This window comes from Lipophrys pholis (assembly GCF_963383615.2).
Source record: "Lipophrys pholis genome assembly, chromosome: 15".
NCBI classification, from domain to species: domain Eukaryota; kingdom Metazoa; phylum Chordata; class Actinopteri; order Blenniiformes; family Blenniidae; genus Lipophrys; species Lipophrys pholis.
In genome coordinates this window covers 11019807-11037411 of record NC_137642.1, presented here as the reverse complement: position 1 = coordinate 11037411, position 17605 = coordinate 11019807, and the positions used below count along the sequence as shown (strand labels likewise).

At 45.2% G+C, this 17605-nt stretch overlaps 1 protein-coding gene across 3 annotated transcripts in view; it reads left to right on the top strand.

Annotated features, from left to right (window-relative positions):
* Nucleotides 1-17605, top strand: part of zmiz1a (zinc finger, MIZ-type containing 1a) — a 113041-nt gene that overhangs the window by 30508 nt on the left and 64928 nt on the right. For 2 of the 3 annotated variants that reach the window (XM_080481037.1, XM_080481035.1), the window contains exon 3: nt 13266-13340. The exons of the other annotated variant lie outside the window; for it this stretch is intronic. The gene's annotated coding sequence lies outside the window, so the exon portion shown is untranslated. The remainder of the gene's footprint in view (nt 1-13265; nt 13341-17605) is intronic. 3 annotated transcript variants of the gene reach the window in all.

Sequence of the window (17605 nt, the reverse complement as noted above, 5' to 3'; positions counted from 1 at the left end):
TAATGTGGAGCTCTTTTGGCTTAATTTGTTTAGAAAGCCTATCATTACTGCAAGCGTGTTGCAGACTGTTGCAGTTAACTGAAGAGTATTTGCCCCCATAGCTTCGACTGGATGCATTTTTAATGTTAGCAGCGTCACATAATGTGGCTGTTTCGAGCCGATGAAATGGCGACTGAGCGCTAAAGTGCATTTATTTTACCGTTTAGGTGGAACTTTTGAGCGGAGCGTGTACATTAATGGATTATGGTGAGGTCTGAGAGCCCACACACATTTCTGCACATAAAGCATGATAACACATGTTCTGGAAATGATTGACACAGCCTCTTCAATATGTTCTGTAAACGTAAACCCACCCAGATCTTGACTTTTGTCATATTTATTTTTCCCTCCCCCTTCTGGATGGCTTTATGTGAGAAGAACATGAGAAGTAGCGGTATAAATATTTAACTATGTTTATGATCAAGCTTGAGAAATGTAGATATGAAGAAAGTGACATAATGGGAGTTTAATCTAAGCTATTACTCTCTGAGGAGTTTTACTTCCAGCTTGGTAGACTGATGGTATTCAGTAGACAGGAATGCATATTTTTTTTTACTTTTATCTCCGCTGCTGATATTCATTGTGCGTACTGTTTTACGGCCCATTTTTCACATGCTACAAGCTGGTCTTTTTTGGATTGTGTGCAGCGAGAGGCAACTCGCAAACAAGCAGAGGTATAAAATGGTGAGAGTGGGAGGATGAGAGAGAACATTGTCTTCTCCTCTCCAGCTTAGGGACAGAGCAGAACAGGTTGTGTGAGGATGCTTGCTATCCTTAACAATGTCTAACACCGCCTCGGGGCCACCTCATCTCCTCTGATGCAGCTGAGAGTTGTGTCGAGCGGTGGTGTAGTTGGAATATGCACATTCCTGTGTGTCAGATGGACTTCCTGGTTACACTTGCATTCCCAGAGTAACACTTTGTCTTTGTCAACTTTTGGCACAATTATTGCATATCATTTAGATTTATTGTTTTTAAATACATTCACAGATTCGGAGTACACTTTCCCTCACCATAATTATGACTGCAGTAGATAGCCGTTACCGTTAACAAATGCAAATACAGCTTGAAGTCCTGTTTCAAACCTTACTGCCATTATTTTAGGTTTAGTCACTAATTTGTGCCTTCTTCTACATAAAACGGGATCAAAATGAACAGTTTGTATGTCCTATCATTGTGTACATTCAGGCTCATTCTGAATATACACAGATTATAACCGAGAGAGAAAAATGTGGTGTTGCACAAGAACAACAACAACAACGTGTTAATAATGCATTTCATGCATAAAGCAAACGTTTGGGACCGCACTTGGCAGATCTGAGACTTTGCCAGCTTCATGGTTGGCAGAAACTTTCTCGGATCCAAAGCGCAGCTGGAAAACTGCCTGTTGCCTGTATTTGGAAGGTTGTTGCTGATGTATATTGGTGAGGATGGGTGTGTCGGCCAGTGTTTGGCTTTGACCGTTACTTGTTGGTAAACTCGAGATGGGAGAGAAGCCGTCTGAAGGAAAGACGGGGTGAGATCCACCGGCCATCAGCACGAACCTCTCTTTCATGTTTTGTTGGTAATTCAAGACATCAGTCAGGAAGAGCTAACTCGTATTAGGAATTCTCGACACCGAGTATTTATTTGATCATGATAAATGGAGATCTGAGTCCTGATCTTGTCTTTAATGGGCTTGGTTCGATATCGATTTATTAGTAGTAGCTCCACAGTTGGATTTTAATCTGTTTATTGTAGCCACAGATCTCACTTTGTCTACCAATTTGCCTCTAAGTGACTTGTTTCGAAAGGGAACTGTCCTCTAACACAATAAGCAAGCCTCACATAGAAACATGGTTTACGGCGATTCACGATGATGGAAAGCCATAAATCGAGTTAGAATTAGCACAGTTCAGGTGGTGAATGTCTATATTTAACTTTACCCAATAGAAATTAGTTTTTGCTTTTGAGCGATGTCCTGATACGCAGTGAGAATGTGTTGTTTTTCTGACTCGCTTTTTCTGTGAGTTTCTGAATGTCGGAGTTAGTGTGACCTTTAGAGCCTCAATATAGACTTTAATGGGAACTACTGAAAGCTAAAATAAATTGTTATTCCCCGTTGAGAGGTCTATATAATCTAGCTCTGATAATCTGTATATAATTTGCGTTTCGTGGCCCTTTTGATTTGGTCCTTGTGATATGGACTTGTTCCTTGCATGTTTGACCTCGCTCAGGTAAGTTTAAGTGCAGAAACCATCACTGAACAAAAGAAAGAGATTAAACGCACTCTGCAGCAAACCATAAATTTCATTTTAAATATCTTCAAACGCTGATATAATCTGAAGTGACATCGGTCCGGTGGGCCGCCATCTTTGTGTGCCGTTTGGTCCATTATGTTATCCATCACTGGGTCTCTCTGTCTGGCATTGTCAATTACCCAGAGGAAAACAACATTAGAGGCCTGAATGGGACACGGAGCTGTGGCAGGCCTGACATGGCTGTGTTATATGATTACACAACCTGTTGGCTGTCCGCCTGTCAAGTGTCTCCTGACTCTGATGAATGGCTGTAATATGCCGCACATCACAACACGCCACGCCACACACTCATTAATGGCTCCTCATAATGCCCGGGACGTTCCTCCAACGCTTCACCAGGATTCGCCGAGAGAGTGTGTGTGGGGGGGGAGGCGGCGCAGAGAGCAGGGCGGTAGTTGTAGGGTGACAGTGAGAGATGGTGTTCATGAATACTCCCAACCTTGCACCGGTACACAAAAGAGACACGGTGCCCCGGTTTGGATAATTTCACAAACTGCGCGGCGAGATGCCAGAATCAGTCACACGTAACTCGGCGTTAATGAATGAAGGAAGACAGAAATAGAACAAGAAGGGAAAATACAGAGCAATGTGTAAGAATTATTATTCTTAAGCGTTACACTCGTTTCTCAATTAGATACATTCTTGTCCATCTGTGGGCTATTTGCATAGATTATCACAAATGTGTGCAATGCGGCATGTGCGGTAACGTCACAATAGAGATGCTTGAAGGAAGGAGATTGAATCTGTTGGATGCCATTTCAGGCTTTGCTGATTGCCCTTTCTTTCAGTGCATGCGACGGCATGCTACCCAAAGATCCTCCTAACTACTCGACTCTGAGCTGCAACAAACAGATTTGATTCTCGCTGCTCCGAGAGCTTTCAAATTAAACGGGTGGAAATCGCTCCGAATGAGCTTTTTTTAAATTTTGTTTTATTTTAAGGAGCCTGTGGGGCAGATGCTGCATCCCAGTGGTTATATGGCAACAAAGTGAAGCCATGTTTTCGACAAAGTGCACCAGCCACGGAGAGGTTATCTAAAACCAACATCCCCCTCAGCTACATAAGGTGGCTTTGGATCTGTCAAACAGACAGCGTGCCATGCTTACTGGGAAGCGTCAGGCACATTGCAGGAGCCCCATTGATAAGCGCGCGCTTTCTCTGGATTTGACAGGTCTGTGCTCAATATACTGCGCCTTGGCTTTGTCTTGTCATATATTTTGTATCGTCTAACATTAAAGTCAGTATTTTTATAGAAAGACACGCAGATGTTAAGAGATTTTCAATTTCACCTCTCTTAGATGTGCCAACGTTTTTTAGGCTCGCTGCCGTGCAGGAAAGTACTGAACAGCGCTGCACCTGCAGTGTGTGTGTGCGTGTATGTGTGTGCGTGCGTGCGTGCGTGCGTGCGTGCGTGCGTGCGTGCGTGCGTGCGTGCGTGCGTGCGTGCGTGCGTGCGTGCGTGCGTGCGTGCGTGAGTGCGTGCGTGCGTGCGGGCAAGAGACGAGCAGACAATCTGTCTGAATATTCCACCTCTATCTGCGTCTGTGGTGGTGTATGTGTTCTTTCTCGCAGCTTGAGTTTCTCAGTTTGAAATGCAACACCTGCAGATGTGTCTTGTAAACTGCAGCCGCCAGCTTCTTCCTCGTTCAGCAGGGACCATTGAAACAAAGCAATTAAAGTAGCTCTCTCCATGGGGCGAAGATTTGGTGCATGGGTGTGCCTGACTGATTTTTTTTATTTTTTTTTCCATTGTTTCAGCGCGTGAGATCTTTAAACCGAGCAAAGATCTACATTCCGGCACAAGGCGGCAGCTCAGAGCCTAACCCAACATTTGCAGTTCTGTCATATCCACGGGGGTCTAAATATCGGCGTCAAAGGTCACAGCAACCTGTTGACACGGCGCTGATTTACGCACACGCACACCCAAACGAGGCTGCGGCCTGGTTTTCAATGCAGCATGTTATTCCAGTGGTTTCTCCTTGCTGCTGATCTGTTGGCGCTTCCAGATACCAGAGTCTTGACTTCTTCCGCACTCGGCTCCATGACCCTCCTAATTGAGAACGGCTGTTACAGAGAAGAGAGCAAGCTAAACAGACACGCAAAGATTGAGAACAGATTCGCGCGTAAAAAAGAAAGCAAGAAGAAAAGTTTGTAAGTGTGTGTGTGGGGGGGGGGGGGGGGGGAGTCAAACGAGCAAAAGAGTTAGATTGCAGAGGGAAGCACTGACCAAGTGGAGGATGGCCGCGTGCTAAAACGGTTGGCCCCGTGAAACCAGACCTGCCTCCACCTCCACCTCTTCCTCCACCTCCTCCTCCTCCTCCTCCTCCTCCTCTCTGGCTGCAAGCCAAACAAAGTGAAACTGAACATCCTGGATGTAGGAGTGGCCATTTCCTTGTATGTGATGGTTGTAAGAAAGAGAGGTGGTTTCAAGAAAAAAGACTTGTTGTTGGGAGAAGAGAAAGAGTTGCGTCAAGGGAAACGAAAGCGGAGGGATGGGACGAGGTGCGGTGAGCCCGGTGACAGCTGCGTGCACGTCGTGGTGGGTGACGGTCTGTCCGTCTGTCAGAGCAGATATTTCTGTCTGTTTAGTGCTGCCTTACTGGCTGCCAGAGACACTCCTCGTGTCATCGCTGGGTGCCTGCTGTCACTGGCTAAAAAGGAGCGTGTGTGTGTGTGTGTGTGTGTGTGTGACAGAGAATCTCGAGCAGCTGCCTTGAAAGCTCTTGCACTCTGTCAGTACACGTAGAATCTGCTTTTTCTTCATTTCTCCTCTGGAAGACAGAGTTCTAGTCAGTTGTGTGATGAAATGTTTCAGTCTCTGTGCTCCTAAATCAACACTTATACTTGTTGCATAGGTTACTGATTCGAAGGATAATCTCCAGTGGGGCTGTTTTGTATGCTTATAATTGATATATATATATATATATATACAGTATATATATATATGTAGCACAAGCAGCTAAGCTATCCTGGCGTGAACCATAAACTGCGAGCAATATATTTTGTGCAAAGAAACAATTTCTTAAACGTGAATCCACAGCGAAAGTGAAAGATTCAGGCTGTGCTGCCTTCATATGAGCAGAGCAGCAACAGTTCAGCGGCGAGCCAGTAAATCGCTTATCCGTGGTAAAATACTGATTCAAGCTGCAGGTTTTAAATCAAAATCTTCAAAAAATGTGAAATAGAAATACACGATCCTACAAGGTTTTCTTGTAGAATTTGTCTTCCTATTCCTGTTTTAAGGAAAATATGGCACTGAATCATGTTTTTCATGAGCCCTTACGTTATATTTGTATTTGTACTTTAAAAACAACAATGGATGTAATCAGTCAGTCAGGCCTTGTCACCCTCATGCAAACATATTTTATACTTTGTCATTTTTATTGTGCTCCTGATGTGTAAGGAAACTGAAAAACATTTTATGGCAACTTCACTACGTCTGATGAGTGTTTGGCTTGCTGAATTAGAAGCTTGTGTAAAATACCATAAAATCACAAATAGTCCAAAAACAAGAACTACTTGTTTTTCTTTATCGTCGAGCCAGTTCAACCTTTGTGTTTCTTTGACCCTCTGGGAATCTTAATCTATTTCCAGAGGAGGCGGTGAGTACAAACTCCTATTTTCTTGTATATATATTCCTAATTGGTTGGACCTTTGGCAGAAATTTTGAAAAACCAGAGTGTAGGTTTAGCATTTATGTACGCGCAGTGTTGGCTGATGGCAGGAGACGAGTATTACCTCAGAAAACTTGGAGCAGCGATGATGAAAAGACGTACTGTTAGGCAGCCGAGTCTGTCAGTTTGTGTGTAGGAGGCGCAATTTACATGAAGTATTAAATAAAAATAGCATACTGTTTTAAATTTCCTGGGTCAACCGAATGTGAGTGTGGGTGGCTCACTGAGACAGTGTGAAGCTGAAAATCTCTGCGCGCACCCAAAAGACTTCCCAAATGAACCTGGCTGCTCTGTTGAGTGGATTTTAAGGAAGTTTAATGTGCTACGCTTTGTGAATTTTGCAGGATACATCAGCGAATACCACCGGCAGCTGCTTGTGAAAAGGTTTGACCTTGTATGTTGGATAACACCAGTCATAACTGCGGCTATCATTTAACATAGTGACGGGGAGGGGATTATGGTGAAGTACGTGCACGACTTCAATGCATGCACTTTGATTATTTGAAACAATCTGGTAAATTGCAGGTTTTTGTGTTTTTTTTCTAATGTGGTGGCCAGTGCCTGCTTGATTGCAGTCATCTGTTGTTGGAGTGCTGTCATGTGATTACAAACATGTGTTTTTCACCAGCTCGGATGGCTGTGGAGTGAGGTAATGGAATATCAAGAAGAAAAAAAACTTACAAGAGCAAGGTGGTGCGACGGTGAAAGCTGGGGGGTTTGAAACCAGCGAATTCGGATGAATCAGCACTTTCTCCTGGTGCCAGCGCCTGTTTTCTCTGGGCGGCTGCTTTCGATAGAGTTTTGGGAACTTCAAATTCCCCGAAGGTAGAAATGTGTGCAACCTCAGACTGGATGTGGGCAGAGAGAGATGATTAGATTTTCGGCAAGTTACAACAACTTAGACAGTGATTTGACTCCCCCCCCCCCCCCCCCTAAAAATATCTCAACTTCTCCCGACCTTTCCTGGACTGTATCACAAGATCTCTCAACGAGATAACAATACTCAATTCCCCCCGGGGGCCCGTTTTTAGCCCTGGTTTGAGCTTTCACATTGGCTCTAATTTTACGACAGCCGTGACAACGTTAGTCCAACTTTAGCGTCGGTTGCATCAGTGCTCACTTCTTTCTGACTCCGACAGCCTCGTAACCACACACCGGTGTTTATGTTCTGTAGGTTAACACGGTTATCTCTGAGCGGAACCGGAGCCCCCGGCATACATGGGCACTTGGCATACATGTGCGGTTGCATGTGTGCGAGCGTTCTTGCAGCTGCAGGACCCGTCTCTCTCTCTCTCTCTCTCTCTCTCCCTCTCTCTCTCCCTCCCTCTCTCCCTCGTCTCTCCACGCCGAGCTGCAGGGACTTGCCAGTATTTTCATTCCCTCTGGAGGCATTTCCGCACACCAACAAAGCCTGGCCCGCGTGATGAAACGGAGAGGAAGCAGCTTTTGTGGAGAGCGCAGCCAACTCCAGCGTGTGTGCGTGCTCGCGCACCGGTGACCCCGGCTAACAGTTTGTTACATGCAAATTTACTTTTGAGCTGGCAGTTCAGGTTGCTCCAGGCCCTTGTTTGCCGACAAGCCTACAGTAGCGGGAGAACAAGTCTACTCTGTGTCCCCGTCCAGACAACAAACTTGCCTCCTGTCTGCCTCTAATTGACTGGTATAATACCTGGCTTGTTGGATTGGTTAGTGTTTTTTACAGGGCTTGTTAACCACGAGCCTTTCACAGTCTTCACTTCCTCTGTAGTCGTTGCCAAAAGGAAATGTGTGTTATAGTCCAGGTTACAATTCTCCGGGGCGTCTGACTCCAAGGATTGAACTGAACTTACAATAGTAGAAACATATTTTCTCCCTCTATTTTTGCACCTTAGTCAGACATAACATGAACAAAATGCACTTTTCGCCTTCATGTCTGAGTACACAACGCCGATGTAGATCAAACGAGTTATGTTCGGCCTTGCTTATTTTTTTGGGTATCAGATTTTCTCTATACTGTGTGGACCGACTTGGTGGTTTCCAGAAATAAATCCCAGATTTTGGTCAGATTTGTGGGTTAAAGCTCACACGAAACATTTTTGCTGTCTCACTTGAGGTCATGACACAGCTACTGCAAATCACGAATACTATTTTTTTTTTTTTTTCCCCTCCCTCCTCCTGTTTGTTTTAAATGGGAGTTAAAGCAACCGCAGTGTCTGCGAAAGAGAGGTTTTACTCTGGGATTGTCTACCGAGTCAGCGTCCTGTGGGTAGATGGCCGGGGCCCTGTGACACACGCTTCATGCCCATAAACAGGGATTTGGTGCTCTGGAGAAAATAACCTTGATAATAACTGGGTGCATGTGGACCTGCCCACAGCGAGAGAAGGGGGAAGAGAAGGAGGAGGAGACAAGGGCTCACTGAGGAGGGGAGAGAGAGAGAGAGAGAGAGAGAGCCACATCCTGCTTGTGCATTCCTGCATGCTGTGTCATACTGGTGCCGAGTTTCCCCTCGGTTTGCGCGGAGATTTCCACAAGGTGGAGGGTGCAGAGAGCTACTGACGCAACACCCAGGGCCTGTGGACACTGTCATTTAAAGTTTAACAAGGCAACAAGCCGCACAGTCATAGACTCCCCACGGTAACTAAAAGACAAGCCTAACTGTTTTCAGTGGAGAGTCCTTGGAACCAGATGGGGGGGTTTACGTGGAAGGAGAAGAAAGACGCAGCCCTTGTGACCTCACCGTGGAAGAACTCCTAGATGTGTCCTCTCCTCGCAGTCCTCTCCTCTGACTGCAAAACGTGGCCTCGCTGGTTTAGCTGCGTTGGCATCATTACGGCAGCCGGAGCTGAATGTCTGTGGCTGGCTCGCCGCCCGTCTGCTCGCCTGTCATTCAGCTGGTTAAAGAGGCCTTGTTGAACCGCTGCACTGTGCCTGGCTACTACAGGGCCATTCATGCTTGTAACGCTTGTAACGGCAGAAACAGCCAAGTCCTGTCATCAGTGCTAGCGAGCACATACCAATTTACTACTGGAAATGACAAGGGCATTTTGCTTGGTAAGCACGGTTTCCCTCAAGCAACCTCATAACCCCTTTTTTTTTTTTTTTTTTTATTGTGTGTGTGAGTGTGTTAGGCATTTCAGAGAACGCTTCCCTCTAACAGAACAAGTGTCTTTAGACAAACACAGCACACGCGTCTGTGATATGTCGTTTGCTTCTGTTGAGCGTACGCCACCTACATCGAGTGTATAGTGGGATAGACTGATCTGCTCCCCACGGAGTTGTGCGACAACAGCACAAAACAACAAAACACATCCTTTGTGCCTCGGAAATTTCAAACGGAGCACTTGAAAATACAGTTTGTCACTCTGAGCGAGTTGTTTTTTTTTCTTCTTTTTTCTTTCCCATCTTCCCTCCCCTCTTGCTTGTCAGCTGCTTTGTGGTGCCTTCGGCTAATGGCAGCTCATCCCGTCACAGTTGACCTGCGCCTTGGTGAACTGTTCCGCGTCCTTTTCTCAGTCCCAGTGTGACACACAGAGCGAGGACATGCATGAGAGCCATGACTTCATCCTTTCACTCCTTTTTTTTTCTCGTTGCCTCCTCTGTCCTGCTCCCATCCTTGACTCCTACAGTTCCACTCCCATCTCCCCTCTCTTTATATACTCCCCCCCCCCCGCTCCCTCGCCGAACCCCTCGCTCCGCGTCTGCAGCCTTAACATCTTCCTGCGTATGATTAGCAATAGTGTTTTTTCCCCAGCCAGTGTAATGTCTAGATCCTCCTGTGTCCTTGGAAAGCAGCCTAATAAGCTCAGACACACACTGATGTCTCTTGCGCTCCACAGGCCTATTCTCCAGCGTCACCCAGCGCACACTGAGGTAAACAAAGACTGCCAAACGCACGCACGCACGCACGCACGCACGCACGCACGCACGCACGCACGCACGCACGCACGCACGCACGCACGCACGCACGCACGCACGCACGCTAGCCCAGTGTGCTAATAGACCAGCATACCAACCCACTGAGGACAGCGTTGACGCTAGCTCGCTAACGTTGACCTTCCGTGTGCCAATCACAACCAATCTGCTGCCCCATTTGAATGTGGGGATGAAAACAGTGTAAATTGAAAGCAGAAATCCCCCCGGTGCGAGACAAGATGAGGCTCCGAATAAATTATTCAGATGGCAGCCTCTTTCCTGCATGATTCTCGGCTTCTGCTACGTTTAATGGCATCTGTGATGACGCCCATTGGAGATTAATCCAGATGTAAGACGTCTCCGTGTGCGCGCTCGCGTTCGCTCGTGTGTGTTTTCCAAGTGTGTGTGTGTGTGGCCTGCTCACCCCTCTTCTCATGCGTCCCGTTGTGTCGTGTTATGGGGAAACAAAGCCTCAACAGGGGAATTTATTTCTTCTCCAGAGAGGGCTGTAAATAAACAACTACTGAATCAATGCCTCCATTTGTATTTTTTTTTTTCTCCCTCTCTGATAATTCTGCCTGTGTCGTTAGGCAGTGTGACAGTGTTTTGCAAGCCGGCGTGGCTCTCAGCAGCCATATTTCCTCTCGGCAAGAGTGAGAAAACATGCCACACTGGCCTCATGTTTCATTACAGAAGATCAGTAAATCACCGCCCGCTTTTTATATCACTCACTGCAGCTCATTTAGCGCCATGATGGTGCATTTGTATGAATGGGGAATTACAGCGGCCGTAGAAATAGTGCTTTAGAACCACTCAGACAACTACAGAAATGCTTGCATTGGAATTACCAGGTGCAGTTGGAGACAAAAAACCCACCGTGAGACCCTATGGCCAGTGGTTTACGCTATATCTGTGCATCACTGATTTAAAGGATGACCTTCCCTGACTCAAGGTCTGACAAATGTTTGAATATAAACTGTCGCATTGTAAATACACTGTGTGCTCTGTTTTACACACTGTGCTTGAAATGGTGTGTTTCAGTATTTTTTTTATTCAAAGATGTTTTTTAAAACGGCCTTGGAAGCCTCAGTTCATCCACATTAAAAAGAAACATCGTTTTTCACTTAACTCTAGTTGCTTTTCGCATGAAGAGTGAGTGTTTTTGTGGATTTTAAGATAAAAAAAATCTAATAAATTATTGTAGCTCTCTGGCAACGCCACCCGGTCTATGAAGTTGATAAAAGGGTATTTTCTTGCACTCACAAAAAGCACATTTTTAGTTTTGTTTTTTCTCTTTTGGAATTGATTTACTTCAAATCAAATTTACCTTGACGTGTCTCATTCTTATTTTATTAGCATTCCACTTGGACTGTATGCATGTCGTCACCTTTCTGGTGTCTAAATTTTCCCAGTTTCCGTCACAATCACATAACCAACGTGAGAAAGATAACCTGCAGAGTGCTGGCCAGCGATCAGGAGCAACACAGGATTCACTGTGTGTCTGCATATAGACACGTGGAGGCGGGGATCAAACGACTGACCTCACAATCAATGGACGACCTGCTTAACTACCTGTGCCACAGCTGCTATTTTTAAAGCTGCTCAGCTATTAGCGCCACGTTAAAACCTAATTTCAATAAACAAGGACACGGTAAACCCGATAATGAAGAATATGCATTTAAAATTGAAATACGTAGAGATGTTTTGCCATAATTTCTTGATAATTGACCAACATGAAATTAACAGGACATATTAGTAGTTTTTCATCTCCGGAGGAACTACTGTGTTCCATTTTAACCCTCAGAAACAGAAACACACAGTCAGGTTGCAGAGAATTGATCATTCCCACACTTCACATGGAATACTTCCTGCCCCCCCCCCCCCAAGAAAAAATAAAATCTTTTACTCAAGTGAAGGTTTTAATGTTGTTTAGAGGGTACTTCTGGTGAAACATGTTATTTATTCTTAAATCATTGTGAGTATTGTCACCATCGTGTTTATTTTCTGTACAACTTCTCTCTAAAATGGCAACATAAATTTACTGCCAGGATGACCTAAACTTGGACTTCGAGGTTTAGTTCTTTAGGAGCTACGTTAGTGTCAATTTGACATTTTTGCTGCGAACATGCCCTTTTATTATACCCCTGATTTTAATTACATATTCTTGAAATCCTTGAGGGAGATTTTGTTGCAGAAACATTCCTAAAAGAGAAAAACTGTAGTTAAATAATTTTTTTTTAGCAAATTGTAACTTATTTTAGTGGTACGTCAAACACATCTGTTATCTGGCTGAATAAATAGTTGTTTTCCCCCTAATAGCTGTTCTGTGGTCTTCCGTAACATTAATTAGCAGTGCACAGGTCCCAGAAAATATGAGGGGAGTTACTTGTATTAGATACGGTTCAATGACTAATGGGAGCAGTGAGTGATGGTGTGAGCAGTGCTCCCCATTCTGCAGGAATAAAGGTAACCTCCCAGTGTGTAAACCTTGATTAGTAGCAATCATTCAGCTCGGGCTGCTGTTGGTAACGCCAACATGACTACACATAAGAGCCTCTAATGAGCACTGGTTTACTCTGTTTCTTTGTACTCAAGTACCCCTCTCTGTATCCCATATCCAAGTGTGAAATTACAATATCAGATCATATTTAGTTAATTAAACCCATATGACTAATTTAATTTGACTCAAATATGGGGGGAAAAATGAATAAATCATGGAGGCGTATTTAGCTTGCTACTGCTGGTGTTAACAGTAATTAAATGTGGGGCAATCTGTAGCCTGTGAAGATAGCTCTTGTCTTTTCTTTCCGCCTACTGTACACATGTGGAAAAATTGTAAGCCAAACGTTTTTTTGGAAGCCGTCGAGCAGCATATTAATGGAATGATGTGGGAGTTTCAAACACAGAAATAAGTGAGTTAAAGATGCATTCCTGTAAAGTAGGCTAGTGCATTAATAGTCAGAGAGTGGTCGTCCCATTAGGAGATGTGCAATTCTCCGTTAGAGAGGAGCCAGAAGCAGAGAAGGAATATTCCTCCATGATTACAGCCTGGAGAGTTCAAAGACGGATGCTTCTGCAAACTAGATGGGCACAAAACACTCACAAGGAAGACAAGAAATCAACTAGTATTTGTCATTTAAGCATTTCATGTTTCATATTTGGCAGGGATTAGATATGCATATTCTCTCCAGCTCTGTCACTCCTTGTTATGCGCTTCCAATTTGTCAGAAGCACCACAGGGTGCTTCATTACATCTCGATAAATGATGCCACCTAAGTCTTGTTTTCCTATCACTAAAAAGCACATTGTGTTTTGTCACACTCCCTGATGTGTGTTGCATTGTGTTTTGTTTCATTTTAGACCCGCTCTGTGATTGATGAGGATTAAGGAACGGATTTTGTCTATTAGGAAACAGGAACGTCCTCCTCCAAACTGGTAAGGTGCCAGGATTTATCACCTACACTGTCTCTCCACGCCAACAGTCGGGCACTTGATACCCTCCAGTATGGTTTTGCAAACAAGATGGCTGCAGTTTGGATTTAGTTTTTTGTTGTGTCGTACCAGCCACTAAACACACAAGAGCATGTTACATACTGTCTGGAGTGTGCTTTCAACAATGAATGGAGAAGAGAAGGAATCATCTGTGCAGAAAATTACTTATGTGCTTTGATTTCCTCCTGATACCAAGTTTGATATTGCACCATATTCTGTTGTCCTGACGCTTTCGGAGCGACGCACCGGAACCACTCGTATGTCAGAACATACTGAGTTAATTGCCATGAGATGCTGGCCCCTACTGAATGAAAGCACGTGTTTTCAACATGATTTCCATGATGGAGGGTGATGGCATTTCCTCTTTGTGTGGCAGGCAGCTGGTTCTTGTTGGGTTGGGGGGTGTCAGTCAGTCTGAACACACTGGCCGTACGTCAAAGTCGCTCTGCGCTGTGCTATATCACCGTTGTTCCTCTGATGCAGTCGATTGAGAGAAAGCACAATGTTTACACCGCCACATATTTGCTTGTATACCACATTGGTTATGTGTTATCTTTCGGGCCCTGCATGAAGCTCTCCCTGAAGGCTTGAAATCTGACCAGCATGGTTCACCGTATTGAACCAATGGTAAGTTTCCATGTGTGGCCATTGATCTACCGCTATCAGTACCAATATCAATCTCCAAGAGAAGAACGGCCACTAATCCCCATCTTCCCAGCTTTCCATTCTCCAGTCGTTTCCCTTTCACTGCACAATCTGTAGGACAGAGCTCCATTTGGTGCAAAAAAAAAAAAGCATGAATATTGTGTTCAATTAGCCTTTGGACAGCATGAATATTATTATTCGGTTATCCCTGGGACTGTATGAATATTAAGTGTTCATTTAAACCTCAGCAGAGATGAAACGTCTCATCAGCCGTCATCACTGTGTCAAAAACCTTTGACCACCATGATGGATGATGTAATTGGGGTGAATGACAATGAGAGGAAAACATCACGCTAAAGGATGTCACATTCTGGCCCCCCTGACATGTTCTCGTAAAGAAAAAGAAAAAAAAAGCGACCTTCTCCCTCTTGCTTTTGTTTGGGAGGCTGAGCAAAATGTCGACGGTGTAGTTTGTAAACATGTGAAACGGCATCAAAGCGCTGGAAGGTGAATAATTTTTGGTGGCATCTGCACATTCTGCAATATGCTAATGAGCAAAGCTGCAAAAGCCAGATTGCCAGGAGAGAGAAGGGGAGATGGAGAGAAAGAGAGAGAGAAAGAGAAAGAGGAGGGGGAAAAAAAGGGAGGGAGCAGAGTGGAAAAGAGTGAAACAGACGGAGGCTGGTGTAAATTATGGATGCAACCTGCGATTTCCAAGAGGAAAAGAAAGGCAGAGAGAAACCTCAAGTCATGCATATCAGATTACGCATTTACCACATTTTCTCATCATGGTCCGTGAGCAAACTCGTATACAATCTGGTCTCTTTATGTGTATGTGTGTGTGTGTGTGTTTGTGTTTGTGCATGTGTGAGAGACATGGAGTGACAGAAAGAGCACTTACATATTCATCTATGTCAAGTTGTGTGTTGCTCTGTCAGGCAATCTTAAAACTTGACATGGCGTGTGTGTGTGTGTGTCGACTTTCGCTGCCATTGTGTTGCGTTCCTTTGGTTTGTGTGACCAACATCACGCAGCTCATCAGAGTTAACGTGCTTCGATCACACGCGTCGGAACAATGGGGAATCTGGGATATTGGACGTTGGGATGACATTATTTCAAAACTCCTAAATCTCGCCGTGTATCTCGCCTGCTTGAGCAGACCTCACCGAAGTTAAGTAAGAGTGCGTACTCCCGCCTCACTACCAGATCCCACCCTTGTGTGCCTGTGCCTGGGTGAATAATGGATCCATTCTTGAATCCCGTCTGTGACTGGGGCCTGTGCAGTGGTGTGGTTTCCCGAGCCAGAGGTGGAGGTGCAGGCGGCGGAGGGGCCGCTGGTCCGGAAATAGCTCGAGCTGGAGCCCGGGAGCACCTTAGGTGGGCCTCTGTGCCAGCTTCACTTTCCTTTAACACGCCTGCGTGGCAAAAGTACAATTCTGCTGCATATATTATGCAGGCATTTTTGCAGTCGGGTTGAAAGGAAATGCAGTTTAACCCATCTCCGCTCGGCTCGGCTGTCTGCGCGATCCCCTCCAACACGGCTGGGGAATTAGAAAAAGGGCCGCGATTTCTAAGAATTGAACGGGAGCCGCACTGCACTTAAAGCGACGAGTGTCTGAGCTGGAAACAGAAACTATGAAGTTGCCCCTGATCTCGCCTGCATGTAAATGTGTGTTAATGCGCAAAGTAGGTCATTTATTTGGAGCAGGGACAGCCATAGTGTTCCCTCTCTTGAGCGATGTCAGAGCGGGGAGTCGGTTCATGAGCAGACACGTCGCTGGATTTGGTGAAGTGCGAAAGGGATTTACATACACTGATATTTTGTTTATGTGACAACTTCCAAACCTAATAGGGGGGGAAGGGAGGGGGGCGGGGGGGAGGCATTGACGGTGAAAATGGCTGTGGTCAATCCAGAGACAGCATCAGTAACCACAAGCAGAGATAGCAGCCTAAAAATCAGACCAAATCAGATTACCAAACAAACAGTAAGAGGATTAATTCTGATCTCTCTCTCTCTCTCTCTCTCTCTCTCTCTCTCTCCCTCTTTTTTCTTTTTTCCATCAGACGGACATTAAATCTGCAATCTATAAAATCCTCTTCAAATGATTTTCTATTTTACTTTGTGGCCTTCATTTTCTGGTCACATGTTCTGAGTGCAGCTCGGCCCGCTCCCGGTGAACCCTGGCCTTTTGTTCTGCCTCAAGGCCTCCAGAAATTGCTCCACTAAACAGGGTATCATATCGGTCTTTAAAAATATCTGCAGAATGAACAACGTGGCTCTGACCTCCGATCAGGTGCGACGCTGTTAAGCCCTGTACTATTATAATAACGTGTCCGGCCCGGCACACTGGCTGTTAGGAATAAAGCCGTGTTGAGAGATGCCTGTGGCTCTGTGGCTGACACTTCAACAAGCACGCCGACGTTTGCTGGCGCAGCCCTAATTAATAGAAAACACAATATATGGAAGGGAATAATTACACCTTGTCCCCGGCTCGCCGACATCAAATATGCTGCCGCTTTTTTTCAAATTAATCTCAGGAATGATTGTTGGTTTACAGGGACTCAGTGGCAGTACAGTATGTTCCTGGAGAAAGAAAGAAAAAAAAAAGCGACTCTAGATTAATTTGGTTAATATTTCATAAAGCTTACAAAGGCAAAGGGCATTTGAGGCTTTTCAGATTATTTGTTCTCAGCCAATATTACACACCATGCTTGAGCTGCTGTGCCACTGTGCTTCAGCTCTCCCGCACAATGCCGAGGAAAGGCACTTGCCTTTAAAAGTGTATTTGCGATAGCATTGTTTGTGAAATGGGAACTGTTCAGATGTGCTACTCCTTTTTTTTTCTTTTTTTTTCCCCCCCTCCTTTCCTTTCCCTTTTTGCAGCGATCTGATTCAAAGGCGCTGGTTCAGCATTGTATCACTCTCCCGAGTGCCGATAACTGCTGGAAGATTTGTATTAATATCCTCACCGGTACTCTTTGATATCAACTGATTCATTTTGAGCCGCCGCTCGGTTACTGGCGTGCACCTCGGCTAAACGCAGCAGCACAATACAGCACCGCTCTTGACAGCTTGACAAACTGACATTCCCGCTCTCAATCACTCCCTCTCCTGCCCTCCTGCTCCCCCTGATTGAACTGTATATTGTAACCAACAAGGCTGTAATCAGCGCAAACCTAATCAAATCATTGCTCCAACAAGCAGCCCCGGCCCGCCAGGCTTCCAAGAAACACATCTCAGATCAAGAGGCAGCCTGCTTTGGACAGCAGTAGGTACTCTAAGCGCCCGCCGCATGAAATGTCAGGAGAAGTAGAATTATTTTCGAAAATGTCACAGACGGCATAATAGCTCGGTAGAAGAGGGTCTCATGTTATGTTTATATCTCGTGTCGGCAGGTGTGATATGTAACTTTAGCGTGCGAGGACACAAATGACGGCGTGAACCCCGAGACTGGTGTGTGACTGGCGGCCAGTTAGCCATTAAAGTTTGAGTTTTAGATCCACACAAACAAATGCACATCTCCAATCCTCCTCATTATTGGCAGCGCGAACGCTGCCTGGGC